Source organism: Argiope bruennichi, chromosome 10 (assembly GCF_947563725.1).
Source record: "Argiope bruennichi chromosome 10, qqArgBrue1.1, whole genome shotgun sequence".
Classification (NCBI taxonomy): domain Eukaryota; kingdom Metazoa; phylum Arthropoda; class Arachnida; order Araneae; family Araneidae; genus Argiope; species Argiope bruennichi.
In genome coordinates, this window is record NC_079160.1 from 104,633,811 (window position 1) to 104,650,757 (window position 16,947).

Genomic DNA, 16,947 nt, shown 5'->3' on the forward strand with positions numbered 1-16,947 from the left:
GGTAAACAGTACACAAAATACAATGCAAATTCAAATAATATGCAACATCTGCTGCATCTTATTCTTTCACTTCATTCGTCAACAAAAAACATTTGCAATCCGACATTTTACATTGTAAAAATGAATTTTTTTCTCTATGTCGATCTAACTTTAAGTATTGAAAACGATCTTCCGTTCATCTTGCGCATTGTTAAAAAATACCTGATAATTGTTAACAAAAGACTTATATACTTAATGTTATAAAACGTTGTTAACTTTTTATGTCTTACTTACCGTTAAGCAACCCATGAGAGCTTGCTCAAAGGGTTTCTGAAAAGCTCTGGTATCTCCGCACCATTCCAGTAATTCTCTCGCTGCAGTCTGGAAGCCATTGGAAGTGTTCAGAGCCTTTAAAAATAAAAACCATCCTTAGATAATTTAATACAATTAAATCACACATTATTAGATTTCAAAGATTTATAACTTCAGTTGTTGCCAAAGATAAATAATTTGGATTTATTACTTTTTGAAATCGGTTCCAGATTTTTTTTTTCTCTTTCTTTCTCAGGAAGTTAACAAAACGAAAAATTGTAATCGTGAGATTTTACGAATTAATAGTTTACGAATTTTTGTGATAAAAATCTACTTGAGTCTTATAAAAAAACATTATAAAAGTACTTTTGGAATTATATCCATTTGTTTAAGAAAACAATAACTCATAAAAGGAAGCAAATGAATGAAATTTGGTATTCAATTTTTGCATCAAAGATTGAAGATCTGCTTGAAATTTTTCAACTAAGAGTCAGTTTGTGTGCATTTGAACACGATAACTTGCAATCCAAAGAAACTAGATAAATGACATTAAACATATAATTTTGCCTTCAAAATTCCAATGTTCAAATATGGTTGTTGCAATGAATTATTATAATTTTAAATTTATAATCTGAAATTAAGGATTTCACAAACATTATAATGAAATACTAAAATGACAGGCATGAGGGGCCACGGTGGTCTGGTGGTGAGGTCTCGGCTTCGGGACCAGAGGGGAGGGGGGGGGGTTAGATTAGAGATTCGATTTCACCGATGAACAGACGTGCACGCTAAATCCACCTTCCCGCGGGTGTGGTATGGAAGCTTGAAGATGGGGGTGCCAGTTCAGTTGTCGTTCTCGTCCTCTGACTCCAGTTCAAAATTGGGTGGTCCGTTCCAATATATCTTTAGTGTTGTTTTAAAATGAAGCGGTAATATAACTAATTTAAACTAAGACAGCAGTACATGAAAATCTTTTCTGTGGGCAATTAGTTGAGTCAATATACTAGCACACTTCGAGAACATGAAGTCTCGTCTGACTAGACACATAAAGAATTAAGCGGAAAGGAGTTGATTGCCGAAATCATAAGTACTAAGAAACAACAGAAAATCGAATAAGGAAAAAATATAGCCAAAAGAAGCTTTAGATGACAATGGATTTCAAAAGTAAAATACATTTCGATAGTATAAATATATTTGTCTCTATAAAAAATGTTTATAATTTATTTTTAAAGAATAAATAATAAATTTAATAATTCTTGGAGTATAATCATTAACCGTCTATTCCGAACAGTCCTTAGGCCCATAGGTAAAACTGAATGACTGGACCACAACAACAACAACACTAGCAGGAGCTGTGGATCCTAAAGGCCATCACCAACCACGGCTTTATCCCTATGTCCCTAGGTGACGGCTTCCCGTCATCGATGAAAGGGAGCCAACACCAGCCTCTTTCTGTACACAAGGGTGGAGAGAACCAATAACCATACCGAAAACTTCTCTCCTCATTTTTGAGAATACCCCCAGTAAGAGATTCTTGGAGCATAAAAAATAAATACAAGGTGTTCTATAATTTGACCTATAAACTCAGAATTATCAAAAGGAATAAAAAGTTGAAATGGAAGTTGGTATCGCAAATTATGTTGAGAGAGTAAAAACCTTTAAAAACGCACATATGTTCGATATCATGTTGAAATGATAATATATATATATATATATATATATATATATATATATATATATATATGAATAACTAAAAAAAAATGTAATGTATATAATGTAAAAAAATGTTTTGTATATAAATGTCGCATCAACGAATGATTTAAAGTGACTACATAGAAAAAAGTCACACGGATTGAGATATATCGAACTTGGACGACAAGCAATGGGTTCCAATAGTACAATTTACCTCCCTAGATACGTAACTTTGAGATGATGATATCGGTATATAGAATTGGCGATATTGGTAAAGCGATTCTGAAATGGCGTCACTGACGATATTTTTTCCCATAAGGAGTGCACAACAAAATGAGCAACATATGTGGATGTTAAAAGCTTTCAAATAAAATAGAAAATTAGCGAAATCTGAATTGTGATTGGAGATGAGTGACATGTTCTTTGTTTGTTTTTTAAATTTATATATATTGATTCATCGGCTTTAAAACTAGAATTTTTCACCCAAACTAGAATTTTTTTCAAAGTTTTTATAATCAGCAAAAAACAATATTAATTTCAATTCGTTTGATTTTGTTTTATTTATATATTGGCCTTTAGTAACTAGTATATATCTTAATTAATCTTAAAATTTATTAACAGGAAAGATTTCTACTGGTGCAAATCAGCTGATGGAGCAACAATTATGAAAAAAGTTGGAAAGTTGATTGGTGCAAATCAGCACCTGTGCTATGCTCATGGAATTCAACTAAGATTAATACATGTTTTATACCAAAAAATAAAGAACAGAAGAATCTAAATACTGTGGATATAGAAACTTCGGATTCCAACTTTGAAGAGAGAAAGAGTGAGAGTGATATTGACAATGAAGATAATGACAATGTAATTGTTGAAGAAGATATTGCTAATGAGGATGAAATATGAACATATCAGGAATTGCTTCCTATAATTTATAAAGTTGGAAAAATTGTTAAGATATTTAAACGTTCCTCTATAAAAAGGATATATTACTTAAATATATACTAACTGAAAATAAAACAGACTATATGTTAATATTAGATTCTAAAACACGTTGAAACAGTTTACTCCTAATGATGGAACGATTTTTGAAACTGAGAAATCCAATCCAAAAAGCAATAATCGACTTAAACCTGTAAATTAATTTTTCAGATAGTGAATTCGACTTAATATCTAGAACTATATCAGCTCTACTTCCAATAAAACTGACTATTGAGGCATTATATCGGAGAGATTCTAATTTATTAACAGCTAATGAAACAATAAATTTCATGTTGCAGTCACTGAAAGAACAGCACACATCACTATCTGAAGAATCATATATTACATTGAAAAATCGCACAGAAAATAGGCATACCGAAATGGAAAATGTCTTATGGTATTTACATAAGTATAATGATTTTAAAAATGAAAATGTAAAAGAAGAAAAGAAAAGAACCGATTCAAATCTGATAAAGTTTAGAGTAAATTTTCTTAAAATTTTTTAGCCACAAACCTATCCACATTCAGAAGAATTCGGTTCAATTATCGAAGATTATGATGTCACTACTGTCGATAGTGATAAGGAATTGTCTCTTGAACAAAAATTAGAATGAGCGATAAATAAAAAAATTTCAACGAACCAAAATACAATACAGAAATCAGCTATATCCAAAACCATCCGACTAGAAATCGATTTATTTGAAGGTGAGGGATTTAGAGGTAAATACTTGGAAAAAGTATATCACGCATTGCTAACAGTACCAGCAACTAGCGTAGATGCCGAAAGAGCGTTTTCGACAGCTGGTAATTTTTACACAAAATTACTTTTCAGGCTTAATGACAGTATCATTGATGCATTAGGTTTTTTAAGATCACATTTCAAAAATCTGTAATAGTACCACAGACTGAATAGTGATATTTACACTTTTTTTTGTGATTTAAATAAATAAGATGTTTCTTTACTTTTTTGTGATTATATACTGTTATAATTTATAAGTTACAAACTATTTTTTGTGATATTTACACTCTCTAACAAAACTGGCAAATAAAACAAAGAAACACCTGTGTTTTCTTTCTTTTTCTAAAATTTCTAATACCGGTATTAAAACCGGTATCCCGGTATTAAGATTTCAAAAATACCGAATACCGGTATTGAAATTTTGGTCCGGTATTGCAATCCCTAATTATTATTTATTTCTTTATTATGTTTTATTTCTATAGAAAAAAATATCAGATATTCATAATTCAATGAATTTATATAGAGATCTTGTCATAAACGAAAATATCAATGATTTTTCTTAACTAGTTTTATTTAAATGTTTCAATCTATCTATTTCTATTTCAAATCCTTATAGAACGACAGCAATTCATTAGAAGATCCATAGATCCAAAATTAGTTCTGAAGATGAATTCGTATACCAGCTGTCTCATTGGGTTAACTCAGGCAAACCAAAACTACCAAGAATTTGCCAAAAAGCATTATATGTCCCCTCTTCATCATGATTTACTAAAAAATTAAAATTAGAAATAAGTGACTTAATTCTAATTTTACTTGGAAATCAAGGCCTTAGGATTTAAATGAATGTTGAATTACAACAATCTAATCAAACATGTTCCAAAAATCTCATGAAAATTATACAGATAAGGAAAGAGAAACAAAGCCCCCAATGATTTATTGCTTTGCTACAAATTGTGGCACATTAATTTTTAAAATTTTTACTTTTTTTGTGGTTTTCTGTAAGTATTGTGTATTTATCTTTTTGGAAGAAAATAAATAATTCAGATAAAACATCGATACATGAATAAAATTAACATCGATATCAATAAAAAACTTAATTCTAATTTTATTTGGAAATCAAGGCTTTATGATTCAAATGCATGTTGAATCAAAACCATTTAATGAAGCAAGTTCCAAAAATTCTCGTAAAAATGATACAGATAAGAAGACAAAAACAAAACCACCCAATTATTTCTTGCTCTGCTAAGAATTGTGGTGATTTATTTGTTTCTTAAGGATTTATGTAAGTGTTACGCATTACTTTTTAAGAGGATAATTAATTCAGATAAATTCAAAAGTTATCGCTTTTAAGCCTTTATAGGTTAAAATAGAATGCCTATTCCTTTTCCTAATCCACTCTCTTTATACACAGATCCTCTTCAAAACATAATAGAAACTATAGCAATCCGTTACAAAGTCCATAAATCTGTGGGTACTTCCAGAGAAGCAGTTCCTGTACTAGATACTCCAGGGAACCAACTCCAAGAGAACAAAACCATCAACAACTCTTTTCTATTTAATTAAGCACCCAGCCCGAACTACAATTTATCCTTCGAGCCATGGTATTCCATTGGTCGGCAGGATAAAATATTTCCGGTCAACACTGGCGCTAGCAGCCAGCCTTACCGGGAGATGGTTGAAGACTAATGCGAAGCCACCATTGCAGACGAGCACTAGGAAATGGTCACTGGCGACAGTTTGGCGCTCAAAAGAAAGAATAACATATTGTTTGCGGAGATATTGTCGCGTCGCGACTCCAGGAGCCGAGGTTAGCTGATGTCCTGAGCCTATCTTATTTTTTTTTTTTTTTTTTTTTTTTTTGTGGGGACGCATAGTTAAATTTACTGGATGAGCCATTTGGCGCTATATAAAAAAAGGATGGCAGCGAAAATGGGCAACATAATACCGAATTTAGCGTGACGGATAGCCACTTCATGTGTATAAAAATGATTGGCGAAGGATTCGCCAGAGTTGCTTTTTATCGGATTAAATAAACATTTTTTTCATTTATTGGGGAACTGTATCAGAATAAGAGGATATATATTTTGTCCTCAATAGATGATGGAAGGGGAAGTTGACAAGAATCGCTTTCGTATCATATAAATGGATAGGGTAAAGTTATTGGGTAATGTTTTACGGGCGTTTAATTCTTTAGTCAAAAGAATCAGGATTTCTTTTGATTTTTCTCTATTTTTCCATTCCTGATTTGATTTTCATGCCTTATAAAAACTCAAATAATTAATAAAATGCATTTTTAAACAATTTTAAATAAAACAGAAATTTGAGTTATAAAAGTCATTCAACAAATTCTGATGTAAGTGGGATGATAATTCATATTAGTTTTGCTTGAAACTTACGCTGAATATAGAACGTCAACTGAATGTAGAATAGTTATAAAATATTAACTTTATGCGTCAATTTTGCATATTTTCTGATTCAACCGGATCATCCTTGACGAATTATTTGGCGAAAAATCCCTGGCATGCGTTAATAGCATACGAAAATCGAATTTTTGTTTTAGAACACGTTTTTCTCATCCGATTGAAACTAAAAATTGATACAAAACTGAACTTGTAGATACAAAATTCCATACCAAATTTTTTAACATGTTTCTGAAAGTACAGACAGACAGACAATCAAACTGTTTATTGGATTTGGTGCAAAATTTGACAAGTGTCCACACTATTGATTTTAAATCCGTGTATGGAATTTTATCTATCTAACTCTCTTCGTTTGTTTCGAATTGTTTTAACTTACATTCGAAACGTCGGACAGACAGACTTCTTTCTGAATAGATTTTACTCAAAATTTGATAGAAAAATGCAAATTTGGTGTAGAGATCGTATACAAAATTTCAACCATCTGGCTCAAAGCATTTTTGAGTTAGATTTATCACTGACAGACAGACGGACATTTTTCAAAAATGTATTTTTATAACCCAAGGCAGGTTTGAAACATGGATATTCGTCAAAAGTTGGAATTAGATTTTTTTTTATGATTTTTATACTTTCTATATATTACGTATACTAGAAAATAAAAATGGATGGGAGATAAAGAGTTAAAATTGTTTATTAAAGAGATAAAAACGCCCAGATTCACTACAAAATAGGTGAATAATGTTTTCAAGATATAATTCAACAATCAAATATTTAAAAAAATCTAATAAAATTATTGAACAATTATTTATGCTATTGCGAGAGAGAAAGAAATGAATTTTCCAGTAATCTAACTTTTTCTTTTGCTTATTTCCCACTGGAAAGTGTTGGTAATGTCACTGAATTGTGCTAATGGAAAATTGCACAGCTATAATTTGGATGCATCTGATTATCTTAATGAAAAGGGTAAAAAATATGCGCGGATAGAAATAGAATTCTTGAGTTCAATTGCTTTGTAGGAGATACAAAATTATCTGCAACAGCGAATCGTCACATAGTTACCATGGAAATAGAATAGTCGAAAAAACTGAACGATCGATGGTAAAGATATTGCGAATTGTTTCAAATGCATATTGCTTCTGTTCTTAAAGGATTTGGTATTAATGAGCTATATTCAGATTTTGGAACCATTTTTCAATAAAGAAAAGAATAAAAAATTTAATTTAGTGAATTAGTGTTTTTTGATTAATTTGTAAGAGAGGAAAATATTGATTAAAATTAATCATAGTTTGTAGAAAAAAAAGGGAACCAATTTAAATATAAATGGCAACACACAAGAAAAAAAAACAGGAACAAAGTATGATATATTTATCAAATGCATAAAATATATTTGAAATCGGTCTGATGCATGAAACAAATGCATATTATTTATTTCATTTATTTTTTATAAGAGAAAATAAACAGAAAAACAGCCCTCAAAATGTGAAAGGGAAAATGAATTATTTATCAATAAAATTTCAAAAGTTCTAGAAGGAAGTAGTACTAAAAATTCAGTGATAAAGCTAAACAATTTTTTCTTATGTGCATATTGAAAAGTTAAGGGACTACATGCAATAACTAGAATACACATTAAGCTATATTCAATAACTGGAATGCATAATACGCAACATGTAATAACTAGGATACACAATACGCAATATGCAAAAACTGGAATACACAATACGCAATATGCAATAATAGGGATACGCAATACGCAAGATGCAATAATTGGGATAAGCAACACATATTGCGTAATAAATGGGAAAAATCATACACACCATGTAATAATTGGAATACAGTACTCAATATGCTATAATTGGAATGCACAGTATGCAATAATTGGGATACTTGAAACAGGATAATCTTAGGAATCAAAGAATATATTAAGAATGCAAGATTGGCTTTTTTTAAATCTAAATCTGCGTAATAATTGGGAAACACGATACGCAATATGCAATAATTGGGATAAGCAACATACAATACGTAATAATAGGGATACGAAATACACAAGATGCAATATTTGGGATAAGCAACACACATTACGCAATAATTGGGAAACACAATACACACCATGTAATAATTGGAATACACAATACTCAATATCCAATAATTGGAACATAGAATATGCAATAATTGGGATATTTGAAACAGGATAATCTTAAGAAACAAAGAATATATCAAGAATACATGATTGGCCTTTTTTAAAAAAATCTAAATTTAATACGCGGTGTAACTCGTGTTTGTTGTTTAAACTTTCTTGTTGTTGTGTCTAATGTAATTGGCTCTGCGAGGCTAAGTCTGTCCTCTCTGTCTTCAAATAACAAATTCTAAGCAACTATTCAATGTCCGAGGAAGAATCAAAATCTGATGATACAATTAAGACTAGTATTGACTTTTTACTGTGCAATGACATTACCCTTTGAAAGTGGTCATCTGTTCGTCTGCAACAGGTTTAATGGACTTTAAACTTAAAATCAAAAGCGGTTTAGAACTAAACATACAAGTTAAGTTCTAAATGCCTAACGCTGAATACATAGGTTTGATTTTAACATAATAAACTTAAAATAGTTAAGACAGTAATGTTCAGAAGAAGTGATAATAATACAAAAAAAAAAAAATGAAGATCAGAAACAGCGATAATTATGACATTATACAAACGAAAAAATTCTTCTTTCTAGGTTTGGCTTGGTTATACTTTATAAGTTTGCCACAATTATAATGTCCATGTTTTTGTCATATTACGCATATTTAATGAAATTTCAGAATGTAGTTGTAGTTGTATAAGCTTAAAATGTAACAATAAAAGTTTAAACAAATTTATTACACTTTATAATAATTAGCTTGCACATATAATTATATTATCATAATTACTAAATGAAGAAAGAAAATAATTGCGTAATAACAGTAATATAATACTATAGTAATAATGCCATTTAATTTATTTTCTTAATGAAGTTCTTATTTTACATTCATCTACTATAGTCAGAAAAGAACTATACAAAACTAGCATCTGCAGAATCAAGTTAAATATTTAAACGTAAAATAAACATGAAAGATTGTTATTTTAACATTTTTTTGTCTTTGCTATCAGAAGCTTTCCATCAAATTTCAAATTGAAAATGAAAAGACTTCTTTATTTAACGGAAATCCCATTTCCTTTCAATCTACACTTTTACACAATTAATGGTTTATAATTCAAACGTTACAATTTAACTTTTTTGTTTAAACAAAATCGAGAAAAGTAACCCAAAGTTCCATTAAACTATTTTCATTTCGCTTCCATAAAAACAATGCAATTAAGCGTAATTGATTGTAAGCCCGAAGAATTTGAAGACATAAATTAAGAATCCAGTTTGTCTTCTGATTCCTTTAAAATCGCCACTTTTGTGTTGTTTGTGTACACTTTCTTCCAGGAAAACTTGCTTTTTCAAGGCGTTGGATCCTTACAAAAGCGGGCCGATAAAGACTTTAATCTGCCAATTGAAATCAGGAGTATTCAGAGATGGGTTAGGGAGCGTGTCGAGCCGGAACGCAACAGGGGATGGGGTGTAGGACACTGAACCGCCTGTGATTCGAATCGCAATTACGATCATTTAATCAAAGATCCGTGTTTTCTCCTGGAATAATAAAAAAAACTCACTGGAGAACCGTGCTTTTCGCTCCGATTCCCGGAAAACAAATGGGCCACGATCATGAAGCTGCAAATTAATGCGCCGCAATTAATCGTCCGGTTCGGGCCAATAGGGAAACGGTTAAATAAAACAAAAGCAAAGACACTGGCGAAATGTGCCTTATCTAAAATGGGCTCTCCTATCATCTGAGGGCTTGCTGGAGTGGTTTAATGGAAAAATGTGAAAGACCAACCCTTTTTTTAACCTTGCTTTTTTGTATTTTTATTTCTTACCCTTACCCTTTCTTTTTCTGCAAAGGCGATGCTAAGACTTTTGATGTTGGATTCGTGAAACAATGAATTGAATCAATTCTTTTTCGGTGGGAGATGTTATAAGGTTGAGATGTCGTAGTGCTGCAGCGTGATGTCGTGCTTTCTGGATCGTGATGTATCTTCTAAGGTAAATTGATGCTTCACGATATATCGTGATTGTGTTGACGATTTGTTTGGTTTTGACTTTTTGAAACGAACTGGAAGTTTAGTTTTACATTTGGATCTGTGAAATGACCATGGTGATCAATACTGAGAAGATAATTTAACATTCTTATTTATTTTTATTTCATTTCATCTCAGGTTTTTCATGTTTGTAATGATGAAATTTTATCATCTAATTTTTTACTTGCCTCCTGATATAACAGATTTTAAAATTTTGTACAGGTGTAAGTTACCAAGAGCACTATGTTGTTTTAAAATTTTCAAAGCTTGCTTAAATGTAAACAATATATATATATATATATATATATATATATATATATATATATATATATATATATATATATATATATATATATATATAATATTAACAAAGGGTATTATCCTCCAAATGCCAAAAAGTATATATTTTTTTATATAAAAAGATATATACTTTTCTAAAGTATATATCTTTTTATATAACAGTTATATACGAAATATATACTTAATCATATAAATATATATGTTTTTTTAAGCCATTTTAAACCAAGTTTTTGCACAGTAGCGTCTGAAGGTAACGATCCCTGATCACCCGAGGGCAGAAGTCTGACTTCTAGCTCATATGAAGAAGAAACACGTACACACTAGCTTGCGCAACCCCTTTTCACATGGGGGTTCATTCACGTCCCTCACAGATAGAACATACGGTAGAGAACAACCATGCCCGAACTAGGACTCGAACCCGGGATGCCTACATCACGGGGAAGGCTCGATACCCCTAAGCCAGGACGCCGGCCGGTAAATGTATAAAAAAGATATATACTTCGATATTACATATTTTCTATTAAAAAGATATAATATCAACTAAGGGTATTATTCTCCAAGTACTAATAAGTGCAATTAATAGAAAGATATACTATCAACAAAGAGTAAGTCATATCACTGACTTTCCGACCCACTCGAAGGCACTTCTATAAATAATGCTGAATGACAGGACATCAGCATCACTGGAGGGAACTGTGGTTGAGTCCTAAAGACCATCCCCGGCCACGGTACGGCCCTTCCAAAGGAAGTACGTCTCTTCGTAGATGGGAGGAGTCAGACCTTCACTCATTTTGTGTACTTTCCAGGGTGGCGAGAAACATCCTCTATGACAGAAGTTCCTCTCGTCATTTTGAAATACCCCCCCCCCGTGGGGATATCAAAATAAGGGTATTATTCCTCCAAATGCCAAAAAGTGCAATTAATAGAAAAGATATAATATCAACATAGGACATTATCCTCTAAATGCCAAAAAGTGCAGTTAATAGAAAAGATATAATATCAACATAGGACATTATCCTCTAAATGCCAAAAAGTGCAGTTAATAGAAAAGATATAACGCCAAAAAAGGGTATTATCCTCCAAATGCCAAAAAGTGCAATTAATAGAAAAGATATAATATCAACATAGGACATTATCCTCTAAATGCCAAAAAGTGCAGTTAATAGAAAAGATATAATATCAACATAGGACAATATCCTCTAAATGCCAAAAAGTGCAGTTAATAGAAAAGATATAATATCAACATAGGACATTATCCTCTAAATGCCAAAAAGTGCAGTTAATAGAAAAGATATAATATCAACAAAGGATATTATCGTTCCAATGCCAAAAAGTGCAGTTAACAGAAAAGATATAAATGCCAAAAAAGTGCTGTTAACAGATGCCAAATTACTTGAGAGCTTGAATGAAGAAGAAGATGATGATTATATGACTTTTGCGGAAATGTATAGAAGTCATGGGTTGGTTCCCTGGAAATATTGCTTGCATTTAATTAAGAAAACATCTTTTGTGCATAACAGTTGTTTAGATTTCCTCAATAAAGCATGTTTAAGCATCAATTCACGAGAGACTCTAAAACTACGTTATATTTATAACCTTACCCTTATTCTGTTTATTATGAAAATCAACCTTTCTCATCAGTTCTGTGTTATGACTTCATAGAGTCATTAACGGGAGTTTGAACCCCCTGTGTTGTCTAGGTTAAATTGACCTTTTCCAAGTACCTTTTCTCAAAATCTGTTATTGTTGCATATTTGAAATATTTTATGCTGTAAAGTACACTCTTCTATTTATACCGAAATGAGCTTTCGGAAATTTTTAAATTTTTTTTGTAAAAATATAAAATATTTTATTAAATGCATTGAATTTTTATACAGTTTTGACACAAAAAAAATGAAAATAATAAATTTTTGAAGAATATGAATGTAAAGAATAATTTTTTTAAAATATCGCGATTTCAATATCTGATGAAATAATAAAAAAGGAGTGAATTTCATTGTCACAATGAAATTTATTGCTAAATTCCAACAAAAGGGTTGTTTTATAACAACATGATTTCGAAAGACGAATTTCATGATGATTTCAATATATTTTCTTTGCATACTTAATATATGAGATAGTGGAGGGGAAAAACATTCATTTATCTTGCATGAATGCTCCTCGTACATGTCTAACAATGTACGATAAAATGTTAATCCGTTTACAAAATGAATTTAATTTTTTTTCAGAAAGCAAATGTATGAAAAACTTATCTGTTTGTTAATATATGTAAAGTGATGCTGAAATTCTAAAAAAGCTTTATTTCACTGAAAATATGCATAGCTAATTTTAGAAATGTTTTGAACATATATAAATTCAATAAATAAAGCAAAAATTATAAAACGCGTTTTTCTATTATCCGCAATGTAACTTAGTACTAAAATCCACTCTACTGTCTTTTTGTTCCTTTCTACATATGAAAGTTGATACACTTAACTGTTATTAATATACGAATAGAAATGTTGAGATTCACAAAAAGTAATCTTTTATTGGTAATGTATGCAGAACAAACATGAATTCATGCACATTCCTATTACATGAAATATATCTCTTCTGCCTATTGTACGAGAACCCACTACTGCCTTTTTGTTACTTTGCATTCAAAAACCCCAAAAGGTCAAAATTGTAACTTTCTATACAAGAAAGGTGATACACTTACCTGCTATTAATATATAATATTAAAGTTGAGATTTACAAAAAGTAACAATTCATTGGAAATATACATGGTTACATTTTAAAAATATGTTTTAACATACATAAATTCATCCGATAATGCATGTACTCATTGCGCGAAACATGCATCTTCTCCTCATTGTACGAAAACACGCTATCGTCTTTTTGTTACTTTGTATTCAAGAAAATTAAAAAGCAAAATTTGAAACTTTCAATATAAGAAAGTTGATATACTTCCTGAAGTAAGTATATGAACAGGGAAGTTGAGATCACAAAAAATAACAATTCACTGGCAATATACGTAGTTACACTTTAAAACTATGTTTGAACATATATAAATTCATCCGAAAATGCATATCCCGTATTACGTGAAACATACCCCAGCCCCCCAGCCCTCCTCGCCGTTGTATGGGTACTGTCTTTTTGTTACTTTGTATTCAAGAAAGTTAAAAAGCAAAACACTAACTCCTTCATTTAATTCGATCAATTTTCATTTTCTTTCACAGACAAAGAAAAAAAAAAGAGAAGAAAAAAGAGAACATATGTCATATTTTCAAACATACGACACCAGACACACCAAAAAAGAAGAAGAAAAATGTATAGAAAGAAAACAAGATGATATTCTAAAAAAAGAATCAAAGAATGGAAAAGGAAAGAAAAAAGAAAAAAGAAGTAGTAAAAAGGAACCCAAGAGCAGCGTCTCTCCCTTAAAACGGGAGTAATGTCGGACAGAAAACATAATCAAATTTCTCACAAAATCAAACAAATTTGTTCCCCAAACAAGGAGCACGGAGGCGAAAAAGTTCGCAAAAACCAAACACATCTTAGCGCCATCAACAACCGAGGAATTCCAAATTTCCGCAATGACGAAGTGAGCGAAGAAGAAGGTGAGATAAAAAAGAAGTAGCAAGAAGAATCAGAAAGAGCGGAAGAAAAAGAGACCAGATTTTTTTTCCTCTCCTTCTTCTTTCTTTTCATTATTATTACTTTGGTTTTTCTCCCCCCCCCCTTTTTCTCCGGGCGCGTAAGCCTTATTCTTGACTTAACGGGTGAAAATGAGAATGAAACTTTCATGTTAGCTGCACCCCTCCCATCTGCACCCCACCTTCTTCATCCCCATCTTTTCTACGTATTGATTTGTCGCATGGTTCTAAGGTAGAACAACAAAAGCACTAACGTAGCACTCAGGGACAATCTTTATATTACAGCAAGCGGCATGGGGTGATACCGTTAAAGAGATGATTAGGAGAAGAAATACATGAAAGAATTGTTCTTTTTATGAAAGAGTTTATGATTAAATTCGAAGTGATACATTGGTATACATTTAATGACTCGTTATCAAAAATGTGCTTCTAGATCTGACGATGTACAAGACAAACATCATCGTATATTATCCACTTCATAATTGTAACATGCCATAATTACCTTGATAAAACTGTTACAAAAATATATATTTTTCATAAAATGTGTTGTATTTGATTTCGAAGGTACAGACAGCAATGCAATGAGAGATTCGTGTATTTTGTGTGTACTGCTGTTTTTGAATTAGATTAAGTGTTGAATTAACATTTTCAAAGACAGAAACAGTGGACATAATTGTTTTTAAATTGTGATAAGAAGAATAAATATTATTTTTATAAAATATGTTGTATTTGATTTCGAAGATATAGACAGCAATGCAATGAGAGAGATTCTTGTATTTTGTGTGTACTGCTGTTTTTGAATTAAATTAAGTGTTGAATTAAAATTTTCAAAGAGAGAAACTGTATTACATAATTGTTTTTAAATTGTGATAAGAAGAATAAATATTATTTTTATAAAATGTGTTGTATTTGATTTCGAAGGTATAGACAACAATGCAATGAGAGAGATTCTTGTATTTTGTGTGTACTGCTGTTTTTGAATTAAATTAAGTGTTGAATTAACATTTTCAAAGAGAGAAACTGTATTACATAATTGTTTTTAAATTTTGATAAGAAGAATAAATATTCTTTTTATGAAATCTGTTATGTTTGAAATATAAATTATACTGCAGCAAAGTATTTAATAAAATGCCTATGTTTCTAGAATAGGACATACTAAGGAATCGAGCGATTATCTCCGAAAATTCTCAGATTCGCTCACAAAAGATTAATTACTCTTTACTTAGTAAAGCAGATGATAAAATGATTAGAAGAATATTATTTTTATGAAATAATATTCTTCTAATCATTTTAATGTACTTGAATAAACTGCTGTTTCTACATTCTGCCTGAAAATTTTGAAAACATTTTCAAAGAGAGGGAGATATTATATTTTGAATTATTGATTTTAAATTATTATAAGAAGAATAAATGTAAAAGAGAATATTCTTTTTATGAAGCACATTATGCTTGAATTTTAAAAGACGCTGCAGCAAACTATTTAATAAAATTCCTATGTTCCTTGATCAAGACATCTTAAAAAGTCGAATAATTATCTCCGAAAGATTCACTTACAGAAGACTAATTACACATTACTTAATACAGCAGATGATAAAAAGATTAGAAAATATTATTTTTTATGAAATGAATTGTGTTTGAAGAAACTGCTAATTTTAAATTCTGCCTAAGAGTTGTGTTGATATTTTGAAAGAGACAGAGGATATATTTTAAATTTAAATGATAAAAAGTATTATAAATACACGAACGCATACTTCTTTTCATGAAACGTAGTGAATTTGAATTTTAAGCGACAAAATGCAGTAAATTATTGAATACAATGTCTATGTTATTGAATCAGGGCATTCTGATAAATCGCCTTAATATGCCCAAAGATTATCAAATTCAAACACAGGTGGGTTAATTATACGTAGTTTAATACACTGTTCATTCTCGGATTCGAAAAAGCCTTCTCGCTTTTACGCATGCACCAGGATGCGTTTATTTAGTCAACATAGGGGTAAGAGGAAAGATGCAAAGAGAAGATGTTTACTTTAAAAAATGAAGCTAACTTGGATTATTCGCGAACTTAGAACGCGAAAAAATTGCAGATAATTCGTAATATTGTGGGGAAAAGATTCTAATTCACAATAAAATGCTTTAGAATTATTTTCAATAAGTAAGAGGTCGAATCATTAAATTCTGACGAATAAATGAAAAATTTCTACTCATAAAATATATATATATTTTTTTTTACAAAATAATAATATATTTTTGAATGCAAAAACACCCATTTTATTTGTTTTTGCATATTTTGATAACATTTTGAAATTAAGGTATCTGTCTACGTGCAAAGACAAATTTTTGAAAAAGCTGTTTAATTTTCATTTTTAGTTTATTTTTTAGGTTATTGCAATTCAAAACAATGAATAATACCATTTAAAAACTTTTATGTAATTTGCAACTCAGTCAAATGGGGAAATTTGGGTAAAAAACTGTGAAAATTGGTGTAAAACGCAAAACATCCTAACAAGAATTCTAATCAAAATTTTCAAATTCTTTTTCTACAAAATATAGTTAGAGCTTTAGTGAAGGCAATGAACTAGGATCTAAGAAATATTTGCATTTATAAGAAAGTTATAGCAGTTCGAGTATTTCCTAACTGAAAATTTATCAAATTCTTATGCATAAACAACATTAATGAGCTCTAAATAAAAAACTATTCATCTCAAAACTATAATCCTAGTTCATTGCCTTTAGGATAGTATAAATAACATA

General features: G+C 30.5%; 1 long non-coding RNA gene across 1 annotated transcript in view; it reads right to left on the reverse strand.

Moving 5' to 3' along the window:
- Positions 1 to 285: 285 nt before the first annotated feature.
- Positions 286 to 16,947, reverse strand: part of LOC129988982 (uncharacterized) — a 227,365-nt gene continuing 210,703 nt past the window's right edge. The window contains exon 3 of the long non-coding RNA XR_008785719.1: positions 286 to 387. This is a non-coding gene — a long non-coding RNA (uncharacterized LOC129988982). The remainder of the gene's footprint in view (positions 388 to 16,947) is intronic.